The sequence below is a fragment of the Lissotriton vulgaris genome, chromosome 8 (genome assembly GCF_964263255.1).
Source record: "Lissotriton vulgaris chromosome 8, aLisVul1.2, whole genome shotgun sequence".
Classification (NCBI taxonomy): domain Eukaryota; kingdom Metazoa; phylum Chordata; class Amphibia; order Caudata; family Salamandridae; genus Lissotriton; species Lissotriton vulgaris.
In genome coordinates this window covers 70,982,553-70,995,059 of record NC_141696.1, presented here as the reverse complement: position 1 = coordinate 70,995,059, position 12,507 = coordinate 70,982,553, and positions in this window count along the sequence as shown.

Here is a 12,507-nt window from a genome sequence, read left to right as displayed (position 1 = left end):
AAAATACCCTTTAACTACAAAATAAATTGTATTAAATAGCATAATATATGCAATATGTATTAATAATTTTTTTTCTTGTTAAAAAAAATATGAATATTGTAAAAGAGACATTTATATGTTTAAAATAGTTATGTATTAATTGTTTTTTATTAAAAAAATGTATTCCATTGTTAAATATTTTTCTCAGATATTACAAAATGTTAATTTATGTTATGTACATATCTTGATAAAAACAACGCCATAATAAATATGTAATATATTAAATTTTAATAATAATTATTAACATTTAATATAATAATTTTTGTACAATACAAACAATATTTATGTAAAAAAATGCTAAATAATTTGTGACCCAAAATTATGTAAAATGTTTATTTTAAAATTGTAATATCTTTGCAATACCAAATTAAACTCTCAATAAAAATTTTTTTTTTTAAATTTGTTTCTAAATTTAGACTTGTCATATTAATGTAAAAATGTTATAAAAATGTTTTTAATGTATATTAATGAAAAGAATATTACTACATAACATATATGATTCTTATTAAAAATAATAAATAGATAGTGCAGAATTAAAAATAATAATAATTCTGCTGGACAGTAAACTATAATAATTTACAATTCTGGATAGTAAAGCATAATAAATTACTATTCTAACTCCAATCCAACATAAGTCAGGGAAAGTGCTGGATAATAAACAATAATAATTTACTATTCTAACTCCAATCCAACATAAGTCAGGGAAAGTGCTGGATAGTAAAGTATAATAATTTACTATTCTAACTCCAATCCTACATAAATCAGGGAAAGTGCTGGATAGTAAAGCATAATAAATTACTATTCTAACTCCAATCCTACATAAGTCAGGGAAAGTGCTGGATAGTAAAACCATAATAAATTACTATTCTAACTCCAATCCAACATAAGTCAGGGAAAGTGCTGGATAGTAAACCATAATAAATTACTATTCTAACTCCAATCCAACATAAGTCAGGGAAAGTGCTGGATAGTAAACCATAATATTTTACTATTCTAACTCCAATCCAACATAAGTCAGGGAAAGTGCTGGATAATAAACAATAATAATTTACTATTCTAACTCCAATCCAACATAAGTCAGGGAAAGTGCTGGATAGTAAACCATAATAAATTACTATTCTAACTCCAATCCAACATAAGTCACAGAAAGTGCTGGATAATAAATTATAATAATTTACTATTCTAACTCCAATCCTACATAAGTCAGGGAAAGTGCTGGATAGTAAACCATAATAAATTACTATTCTAACTCCAATCCAACATATGTCAGGGAAAGTGCTGGATAATAAAGTATAATAATTTACTATTCTAACTCTAATCCTACATAAGTCAGGGAAAGTGCTGGATAGTAAACCATAATAAATTACTATTCTAACTCCAATCCAACATAAGTCTGGGAAAGTGCTGGATAGTAAACCATAATAAATTACTATTCTAACTCCAATCCAACATAAGTCAGGGAAAGTGCTGGATAATAAAGTATAATAATTTACTATTCTAACTCCAATCCTACATAAGTCAGGGAAAGTGCTGGATAGTAAACCATAATAAATTACTATTCTAACTCCAATCCAACATATGTCAGGGAAAGTGCTGGATAATAAAGTATAATAATTTACTATTCTAACTCCAATCCTACATAAGTCAGGGAAAGTGCTGGATAGTAAACCATAATAAATTACTATTCTAACTCCAATCCAACATAAGTCAGGGAAAGTGCTGGATAGTAAACAATAATAAATTACTATTCTAACTCCAATCCAACATAAGTCAGGGAAAGTGCTGGATAATAAAGTATAATAATTTACTATTCTAACTCCAATCCTACATAAGTCAGGGAAAGTGCTGGATAATAAACAATAATAATTTACTATTCTAACTCCAATACAACATAAGTCAGGGAAAGTGCTGGATAGTAAACCATAATATTTTACTATTCTAACTCGAATCAAACATAACTCAGGGAAAGTGCAGGATAGTAAACAATATACATATTACAAATAAAATTTCGTGACAATTTCAAATTTTGATTTGAAAATTTCGAATTCTGATTAAATTTCTCATTTGTTATTAATTTTCAATTATTTTAATACATATTATCTAATTTACTACCCACCCTTATCCCCTATTATACCAATAACCCACTACTAAAATATTAATATGAAAATTTTCACTATCATTACAAAAATAATTTCGTTAAAATTTCTAATGTTATAGTTACATTTCTATTTCTGATTTTTTTTCAAAATTTTTTTTTTATCTTTATTTTTTATTAATTTTCAAATTAATACCCACCCTTAGCCCCTAAAATACCAATGAACAACTACTAAAATTTAAATATTATTTTTTAAATAATGATTACTAATAAAATTTCGTGAAAAATTCTATTTCGAAATTTTAAATTTCGAATTCTGATTAAATTCCTAATTTGTTCATTTTTTATATTTTATTTTAAATTACTACCCACCCTTATCCCCTATAATACCAATAACCCGCTACTAAAATTTTAACAAATCTTTTGTAAAAAATATTTTTTTTAAATTATTATTACTAAAAGAATTTTTCTAAATTTTTATTAAAAATAATAATTATATATTTTTTTTTATAACATTATATTTTTTGGTCGATATTATATACAACAATTTTTTAGTCACCGATATTCTATTCATCGATATTTTTGTTTGACGATATTTATGTCATTCTAACAAAACGATATTTTTTACAACGATATTTACTAAGACGATATTTTTTTCTTTCGATATTCTTACCACGATATTAATGCTAGTCGATATTTTCCCGTCGATATTCTATCTTAATACCCTTGAATCCAGTGGTGTGGAGTGTGAGAAGTTGGCCTGGTATATAATGCTCACTAATTCTAGTGATCACTTTGTACCATGCCAAGCAACCCTTATGATGATTGGTTGTAAGTCAACCTTGTAGACCAGTTATCCTAGTGGTAACGTGGACAAAGCAGTCTTAGGCTAAACTCTGAAAGGCATGTGAAGCCAGCTGTAATACCATACACAACCCCCTTGAATACCAAATGAAAGGGACACCACACAGATATATATCGAAAATATATATTGATTTATTAACTATATAATCCCCTGGACTCTTTATGAGCACAGAAGCACAAGCGTTAAATCACAAGACAGTTTAAAATACACAAAAGTTGCACAATATGGATGAGCCCTAGGGGCCACCTAAACCATATACTAAGAAAGTGGTATAAGAGATACCAATCAGAACGGAAACAGGCCTAGGGCCTTGGGAATCGCTGGAGCTATTCGAGACTAGCAGTGACTAAGTTGGGAAAGGCCCGCGGGACTCGGGTGCAGTGTTTAAAGTGCACGCACTCACCAATGTAAAGTCTATGGTGCGTAAAAAGTACAAAGTTAGTTAGTTCGGAACCTTCCGAGTGACCTAGAACGCTGAAACTTAAGACACAGGCCCTTGATATGTGTACCAGTGTAGGAACACCGGCGGAGCTGAGTTACCTCACCCACAGGAAGCGGGTGCACAGGGTCGATTTAGTGTCAGGTTTCGTCACCCTGGTCGATGGTGCTTGGAGCTGAAGATGCTGCAGGCGGCTCGATGTGAAGAGTTCCGGTGGATCCAAGGGTGGATCTGAAGATGTGAAGACCTGAAAGCAGAGGGGACAATGTTCAAAGTCACTAGCCAGTGACTACCGTGGAACCAGATTGGAACCAGGCGATGTCGGGTGCAAACAGGCGTTGAAGTATAGCTTCTTTCTGCAGCCACGCAGACACCGGGGGTCGAGGACGTCCAGGAGTCGGTCACGAGCTGTCCCACGCAGGCTTCTCGCTGTTGGCGGTGTCGGCAACTTGATCGGAGCAAACAGGCCTTGGCTAATGCAAGCCACGCAGGAATCGGAAAATGCTTACCACTCGGACCAGCAAGGTCAGAGTGGGGCTCCTTTCTGCAGGAGCTAGGGCAAGTCTGGAGCAACCAGACCCGCAGTGTAGTTCGTCGGTTTCGTCGCCAAGATGGCCGCTGACCACATGGCTAGTGGCCGGGATGGCGCGTCGAGTGGCGCAATGCAAAAGGGCCCCACGCAGAACGTGGAGATGCTGGGGGGCTGATCTTCGGTGCAAGGGCTGCTCGGTGGTGGGGGTTCTCAGTCCCCAAAGCACAACGTCGAGAATGCCTCTGGTTCTGCGCAGTCAGCTCTTCGGGTGTCTTTCAAGATGGCCGGTCCCACGTCTCTCGGTGCCTCCACGGGTCCCTTCTTTGCAGGGACTGTGGATCGGGCTGTGAGAAGTCTGGGAGTCTGGGTCTTGTCAGGCTCTGGGCTCAGGCTCTGGCGGGAGGCGGCGGCAAAGCAGACGTCGATTCGCTGGTTGGTACCTGCTTTCACAAGGTGGCCACTCCTAGGCCACAAGGGAGATTCTCTTCAGTGTTCTGAGCAGCAGAATGTCGAAGTCCAGTCTTCTTCTTTATTTCAAGTTGATTCAGGATGATCTGCTGTGCAATGGCACTGCTCCCACTCTTATTCCCAATCTGAGGGGTGGATCACCTACTATGTCCCTCCTCTGGGAGGAACCAGGAAGGGGGGCGGTTACACCCCCTTTCCTTTGTCCAGCTCCTCACCAGGCCTGGGTCTAGAAAGTCCCTGGACCGGTTTGGACTGGCTTATGCACGGGGACACCTTGTGTGCCCCGGGCATGTCTCAATCTATTCAGCCCTGTCCTACCCCAATACACAAAACCCTGTCTGGGGTGGTGCTCACACCTCCCAAGGCAGGAAACCCTTTGTCCAAGCGACCCTCACTGGAAGGACTCCCAGCAGCAGGAGGTCAGACTCGTGTCTGTGGTGGCAGCATCCATTTTGTGATGCTGAGGCTCTGGTTAACTTTAACCGGGGTTAAGGCTACACACATGTCGTTTCCCTCTAGAAGGGTGGAATGCTATCCCCGTCGACAGAACTGTCGAGGGGATAGTATTCCAATTCGTATGACACCTTACTCGACATGTTTTGATAAAGCCAAACCAAAGATAGCATATAACCGCGAGGATTATAATGCACTTAAGAGTATATGGTATGGCAATATCCCGGAACAGCTTAGGGAGTGGTTCCCGACAGCTGCAGACAGGCTCAGCTCATGCTAGAGCACCATCTCGCATATTTCCAAGCACTCTGCCTCCAGGATTGATGAGGCCTTCCATAGGAGTGGCTGACAGGAACATATGTGTCCAGTTTAGGGTTAGATATAGGGATACTATACCTAAGCAAGAGGTGATTACACCAACTTACCCCAGCTGAGTGATCAGCCAGTTGTGTCAAATATGGAGGCCACGGGTGGCACAATACATGCTGCAGCCCCAGGTAGGCCTTGGATGTACCTATGCCCTGGGTACCTAGGGTACACTGTTACAGGGGCCAACAAGGTGAACCAGTTCCAATTCGTAATACACCTAGAGTGCATTGGCAGTAATTTAGAGAGAGAACAGCAGGCTGTGGGTCTGATTAGCAGGCCCACAGCCACATTAAGTCATAAACCAGTGAAGCAAAAAGCAAAAATTTGGGGTGACCATAGGATAGCAGACCCTACTCTCCTACACAACCCCCCCCCAAACGCAGGGAAATTAGACCAACCTTGACCAGTTGTGTCTTCATGTTTTAAGTGGAAGTACCTGGAGAGACCATCTGCGTTGCCATGGTCAATCCCTGGGCGGTGCTCCACTGTAAAGTCCATCCCCTGTAGGGAAATGGACCACCTGAGTAGTTTGGGGTTTTCACCCTTCATCTGATTAAGCAATAAGAGGGGCTTATGGTCGGTCTGAATCTTGAAGTGAGTGCCAAATAAGTATGGTCTCAACTTCTTCAGGGCCCATACCACAGCAAAGGCCTCCCTCTCAATAGCTGACCAACGTTTCTCTCTGGGGGTCAGCCTTCTGCTAATAAAAGCAATGGGCTGGTCCTGGCCATCTACATTAAGCTGTGAAAGCACTGCTCCCACTCCCAACTCAGAAGCATCTGTTTGGACAATGAACTCTCTTGAGTAGTCAGGACTCTTCAGGATAGGTGCAGAGCACATGGCCTTCTTCAGGTCATCAAATGCCTTTTGACAGATTTCTGTCCACTGAACCTTTTTGGGCATCTTCTTGGATGTCAGATCAATAAGAGGAGTCACAATGGACCCATAGTTCTTAACAAACTTCCTGTAGTACCCAGTCAGGCCCAAGAAAGCTCTGACCTGAGTCTGGGTAGTTGGAGGGAACCAGTCCTTGATGGTCTGGATCTTACTCTCCAGTGGTTGAACTTGGCCTCCACCTGCAAGGTGGCCCAGGTATACAACCTTGCTCTGCCCTATCTGGCACTTTGTTGCCTTGATAGTGAGGCCTGCCTTCTGCAGAGCCTCAAGCACTTCCTTCAGGTGGACCAGGTGATCCTACCAGGTGGAGCTAAAGACAGCAATATCATCCAGATATGCTGCGCAAAAGTCATCCAACCCAGTAAGGACTTGATTCACCAACCTTTGGAAGGTGGCAGGTGCATTTTTCAAACCAAAGGGCATTACCACAAATTGATAATGCCCACTAGGGGTAGAAAATGCTGTCTTGGCTTTGGACTCCTCAGCTAACCTGATTTGCCAGTAGCCAGCTGTCAAGTCAAATGTGCTCAAATATTTGGCAGAAGCCAACTTGTCAATGAGCTCATCTGCCCTTGGAATAGGGTGTGCATCTGTCCTGGTGACAGCATTGAGTCCTCTGTAATCCACACAGAACCTCATCTCTCTCTTGCCATCTTTGGTGTGAGGTTTGGGGACCAGAACCACTGGACTAGCCCAGGGGCTCTCTGAAGGCTCAATGACACCTAATTCCAGCATCTTTTGCACCTCAGTCTTTATACAGTCCCTGACGTGGTCAGGTTGCCTGTAAATCTTGCTCTTTACAGGAAGACTGTCACCATTGTCCACCACATGGGTACACCAGTTAGTCTGACTGGGTGTCAATGAGAACATATGCCTGTATGCCTGCAGAACTTGTCTACAGTCATTTTGCTGATGTTCAGTGAGGCTGCCATCTAAGGCCACAAGATCAACTGAGCCATCCTCAGGGTTCTGAGTGAGCAGGTCTGGGAGAGGGTCACTCTCTTCCTCCTGTCCCTCATCTGTAGCCATGAGCAGGCCCATGTCTGCCCTGCTGACATATGCCTTTAGTCTGTTGACATGGAGCACCCTGTGGGGGCTCCTGGGAGTTCCTAGGTCCACCAAGTAGGTAACCTCTCCCTTCTTCTCCAGAAATGTATGGGGTCCAGACCATTTGTCTTGGAGTGCTGCTGGGGCCACTGGCTCCAACACCCATACCTTCTGTCCAGGCTGAAACTCAACCAGGACAGCCTTTTGGTCATGCCAAGCTTTCTGTAATTCTTGGCTAGCCTCAAGGTTTTTGGATGCCTTTTCCATGTACTCTGCCATCCTGGAGCGGAGACCAAGTACATGGTCACTATGTCTTGCTTAGGCTTTTTGAGAGGTAACTCCCATCCTTCCTTTACCAGACACAGGGGTCCTCTTACAGGGTGCCCAAACAACAATTCAAAGGGGCTGAAGCCAACCCCCTTTTGAGGGACCTCTCTGTAAGCAAACAAAAGGCAGGGCAGTAGGATGTCCCATCTTCGCCTGAGCTTTTCAGGTAATCCTTTGATCATACCCTTTAGGGTCTTGTTAAATCTCTCAACAAGCCCATTACATTGTGGATGATAAGGAGTGGTGAACTTGTAGTTGACACCACATTCCTTGCACATAGCTGTCAAATATCCTGACATGAAGTTGGCATCTCTGTCAGATATTACCTCCTTAGGAAACCCCACTCTGGAGAAAACTCCAAGCAAGGCCCTGGCCACAACAGGAGCTGTTGTGGTCCTAAGTGGAATTGCCTCTGGGTACCTGGTGGCATGGTCCACCACCACCAGTATGAATCTGTGCCCAGATGCTGTAGGGGGATCCATTGGACCTACAATATCAATCCCCACTGTTTCAAAGGGGACCCCCACCACAGGTAGTGGTATTAGGGGGGCCTTTGTGGTTCCACCTGCTTTACCACTGGCTTGGCAGGTTTCACAGGAGCGACAAAACTCCTTGGTGTCTTCAGACATGTGAGGCCAGTGAAAGTGAGGGACAAGCCTGTCCCAGGTCTTATTCTGGCCTAAGTGTCCTGCTAAAGGAATGTCGTGGGCCAATGTGAGAAGGAAACCCCTAAATTGCAGAGGTATAACCAACCTCCTGGTTGCACCAGGCTTGGGGTCTCTACCCTCTGTGTAAAGGAGTCCTTCATCCCAATAAACTTTATGGGCACCTTGAGCATTCCCAGCAGCCTCAGCAGCAGCCTGCTGTCTGAGGGGTTCAAGAGAAGGACAGGTTAACTGAGCCTGCCCCAAGTCTGCCCTAGAAGGTCCCCCTGTCCCTAGAAACTCAACCTGATCAGGTTCAAGTTCTTCAGAGACAGTTCCTTCAGGGGTCTCAAGACCAGCTTCCTGTGAAGCTTGATCCTCACTTGTAGGCAGTTGGGAAGGCACAGCCTTGACCCTCCTGTTCTTCTTCTTGGAAGGTGCTTGGTCCATTGTTCCAGGATCCAAGACCTGAGGTTCAGAGAGGCACTTTTTGGCCTGTGACCTGGTCACAGCAAGGACATGTGATGATATCCCTAACATCTCTGCATGAGTCCTGTACTCAACTTCTGACCATAGAGAGTTCTCCAGGTCATTGCCCAACAAACATTCAACTGGGAGATCAGCACTAACCACAACTCTTTTTAGGCCAGTTACCCCTCCCCAGGAAAAAGTTAACAAGTGCCACACTATGTGTAGTAGTGACATTGCTGGCATTGGTCACCAGGTAATTATCACCTGGCATGTATTGTCCAGGGTCCACAAAGTTAGGTGTCACCATAGTGACACTGGCACATGTGTCCCTGTAAGCTTGAGCCACTTTGTTATTAATCAAAGGTGTCTGTCTGTATTTGCCCAGGTTACTGGGGCTTATGTCAGGGGTCAAATCTATGTCCCCTTCACAAATCAGAACAGCCTGTGTAAGGGTTCTGACTAGGTCAGAATCTCCTTCAGTTCCCAAGGTGATACCCACGACCCCCTTGGTTTGTGGACCAGCACTGCTAGCTGTACTAGTGGGTGCAGTTGCCTTAGGGGCTGCAGTGCTGGGGGCTCCACCCTTTTTACACTCACTTGTCCAGTGAGAGGTGTTTTTAGAAGTTTTACACCAGGGTTTCTTCTGACCTTCTTTCTTCTTTTTCTTGGAAGTTTGGGACCCACCCTCTGTATCAGTTTGGGGCCCTGTTGAAGACTTCTGGTCTTTAGCTTTCTGCTCCCCACCCTTCTGGTCTGTTTTTTTCTGGTCACCACCCTGGTTCTGGTTCTTTTGCTTAACTATGGTTCTTACCCATTTATCTGCCCTCTTTCCCAATTCTTGGGGAGAGGTCAAATCTAAGTCAACCAAATGTTGATGCAACTGCTGGTTCTGACAATTATTTAAGATTTGTTCTCTCATCAGCAAATTATACAATCCTTCCTAGTCTGTAACCTTGCTTCCCAGCAACCTTCCCTCCAGAGCCTTAGTGGCTGACTCAACAAATTCAGACCAGTCCTGAGTCTGTGTCTTCTGGGTATCTCTGAACATTAACCTGTACTGTTCAGTGGTTAAGCCTAACCCATCAATCAGAGCACTCTTCAGGACCAGGTAGTTTCTAGAATCCCCATCACTAACTGTGAGGAGTCTGTCTCGGCCTCTACCTTCAAAGGAGAGCCACAAGATTGCTGCCCACTGCTCCTGAGGGATCTGCTGTACTCTGCAGGCTCTCTCCATTGCAGTTATCCATTTATGGATATCATCCCCAGCTTTGTAGGGGGGCACAATCTTACTCAGGTTTCTGTTATCAAAAGACCTGTCCTTATCCTTGTGGATATTGCTGCCACCAGTGGGTTCTATTACCCCACTCTCTCTAGGCTGTCTTGCTCTAGCAAGTTTCTCTTGGGCCAGGGCAACCTCTAACTCTTGTCTCTGGATCCTCAATTCAGCCTCTCTCATTTTGGCCTCATGTTCCCTTCTCTGAGGGCTAGTCATCTCCCTTCTGGAGTGACCATGAGAACCTCTAGAAGCATGGGAGTTGTTAGAGTCACCTGAGTGAGTCCTTCTCCTCCTAGGCTTCTGGTTAAGTCCACCTGGGGGTCTGAATGGGTTGTTACCAGATTCAGTCCCAAATAGGCTTAAGTTAGCCTGGTTCAGTCTACTGACCAGCACCTGACAATTTCTGTCATCATCTGACTCACTGCTCCCCCCTTCTGTCTCTTCTTCCTCTTCCTCCTCCTCATCTACCTGAGGAGCTCCAGTGATGGTGGCTCCCTCATCTACCAGGATGATAGGGACAGGGGTTTCTACAGTGTCATCCTCTGAAGGATGGCCTCCTTCAGCATTCCCTGTGGGGTCTGCCTCAGAGGTCTTTAGAGTCTCAGACTGGTCTAAGAGCTCTCTAAGGTGGTCTGTAGTAGGGGAAGGCCCTGTCTTCAGACCCCTTAAGACACAAAGCTGTCTTAATTCCTTAAAGGAAAAAATAGCAAATTTGGATGGTGCCCTTGGAGGGTCACTCTCAACAGGGATGTTCCCAGTGGAACCCTCTGCTCCAGACATTGCTCTAGTGTGGGTGGATATGTTGCAATCTACCTACACTGGTGTTTACCTACTAAACCTATCTAGTAGTTGTAGTCAGGGTGTGCTACTCCCTTTTATCTACAACAACTAAGTTCAGTAGAACTTAAGTATACTAGTCTTGTTTTATATGTACCTAGCAGGTACCTGTATGATCTTTCAAATGATAATCTCAAAGATTGTAATGGTAAAACAACAGCAAGCTCAGATCCCAATCCGCTGCTCACCAATGTGAGAAGTTGGCCTGGTATATAATGCTCACTAATTCTAGTGATCACTTTGTACCATGCCAAGCAACCCTTATGATGATTGGTTGTAAGTCAACCTTGTAGACCAGTTATCCTAGTGGTAACGTGGACAAAGCAGTCTTATGCTAAACTCTGAAAGGCATGTGAAGCCAGCTGTAATACCATACACAACCCCCTTGAATACCAAATGAAAGGGACACCTCACAGATATATATGGAAAATATATATTGATTTATTAACTATAAAATCCCCTGGACTCTTTATGAGCACAGAAGCACAAGCGTTAAATCACAAGACAGTTTAAAATACACAAAAGTTGCACAATATGTATGAGCCCTAGGGGCCACCTAAACCATATACTAAGAAAGTGGTATAAGAGATACCAATCAGAACGGAAACAGGCCTAGGGCCTTGGGAATCGCTGGAGCTATTCGAGACTAGCAGTGACTAAGTCGGGAAAGGCCCGCGGGACTCGGGTGCAGTGTTTAAAGTGCACGCACTCACCAATGTAAAGTCCATGGTGCGTAAAAAGTACAGAGTTAGTTAGTTCGGAACCTTCCGAGTGACCTAGAACGCTGAAACTGAAGACACAGGCCCTTGAGATGTGTACCAGTGTAGGAATACCGGCGGAGCTGAGTTACCTCACCCACAGGAAGCGGGTGCACAGGGTAGAAGTAGTGTCGGGTTTCGTCATGCTGGTCGATGGTGCTTGGAGCTGAAGATGCTGCAGGCGGCTCGATGTGAAGAGTTCCGGTGGATCCAAGGGTGGATCTGAAGATGTGAAGACTTGAAAGCAGAGGAGACAATGTTCAAAGTCACTAGCCAGTGACTACTGTGGAACCAGATTGGAACCAGGCGATGTCGGGTGCAAACAGGCGTTGAAGTGTAGCTTCTTTCTGCAGCCACGTGGACACCGGGGGTCCAGGACGTCCAGGAGTCAGTCACAAGCTGTCCTAGGCAGGCTTCTCGCTGGTGGCGGTGTTGGCAACTTGATCGGAGCAAACAGGCCTTGGCTAATGCAAGCCACGCAGGAATCGGAAAATGCTTACCACTCGGACCAGCAAGGTCAGAGCGGGGGCTCCTTTCTGCAGGAGCTAGGGCAATTCTGGAGCAACCAGACCCGCACTATAGTTTGTCGGTTTCGTCGCCAAGATGGCCGCTGACCACGTGGCTAGTAGCCGGGATGGTGCGTCGAGTGGCGCAATGCAAAAGGGCCCCACACAGATCGTGGAGATGCTGGGGGGCTGATCTTCGGTGCAAGGGCTGCTCGGTGGTGGGGATTCTCAGTCCCCAAAGCACAACGTCGAGAATGCCTCTGGTGCTGCGCAGTCAGCTCTTCGGGTGTCTTTCAAGATGGCCGGTCCCACGTCTCTCGGTGCCTCCACGGGTCCCTTCTTTGCAGGGACTGTGGATCGGGCTGTGAGAAGTCTGGGAGTCTGAGTCTTGTCAGGCTCTGGGCTCAGGCTCCGGCGGGAGGCAGCGGCAAAGCAGACGTCGATTCGCTGGTTGGTGCCTGCTTTCACAGGGTGGCCACTCCTA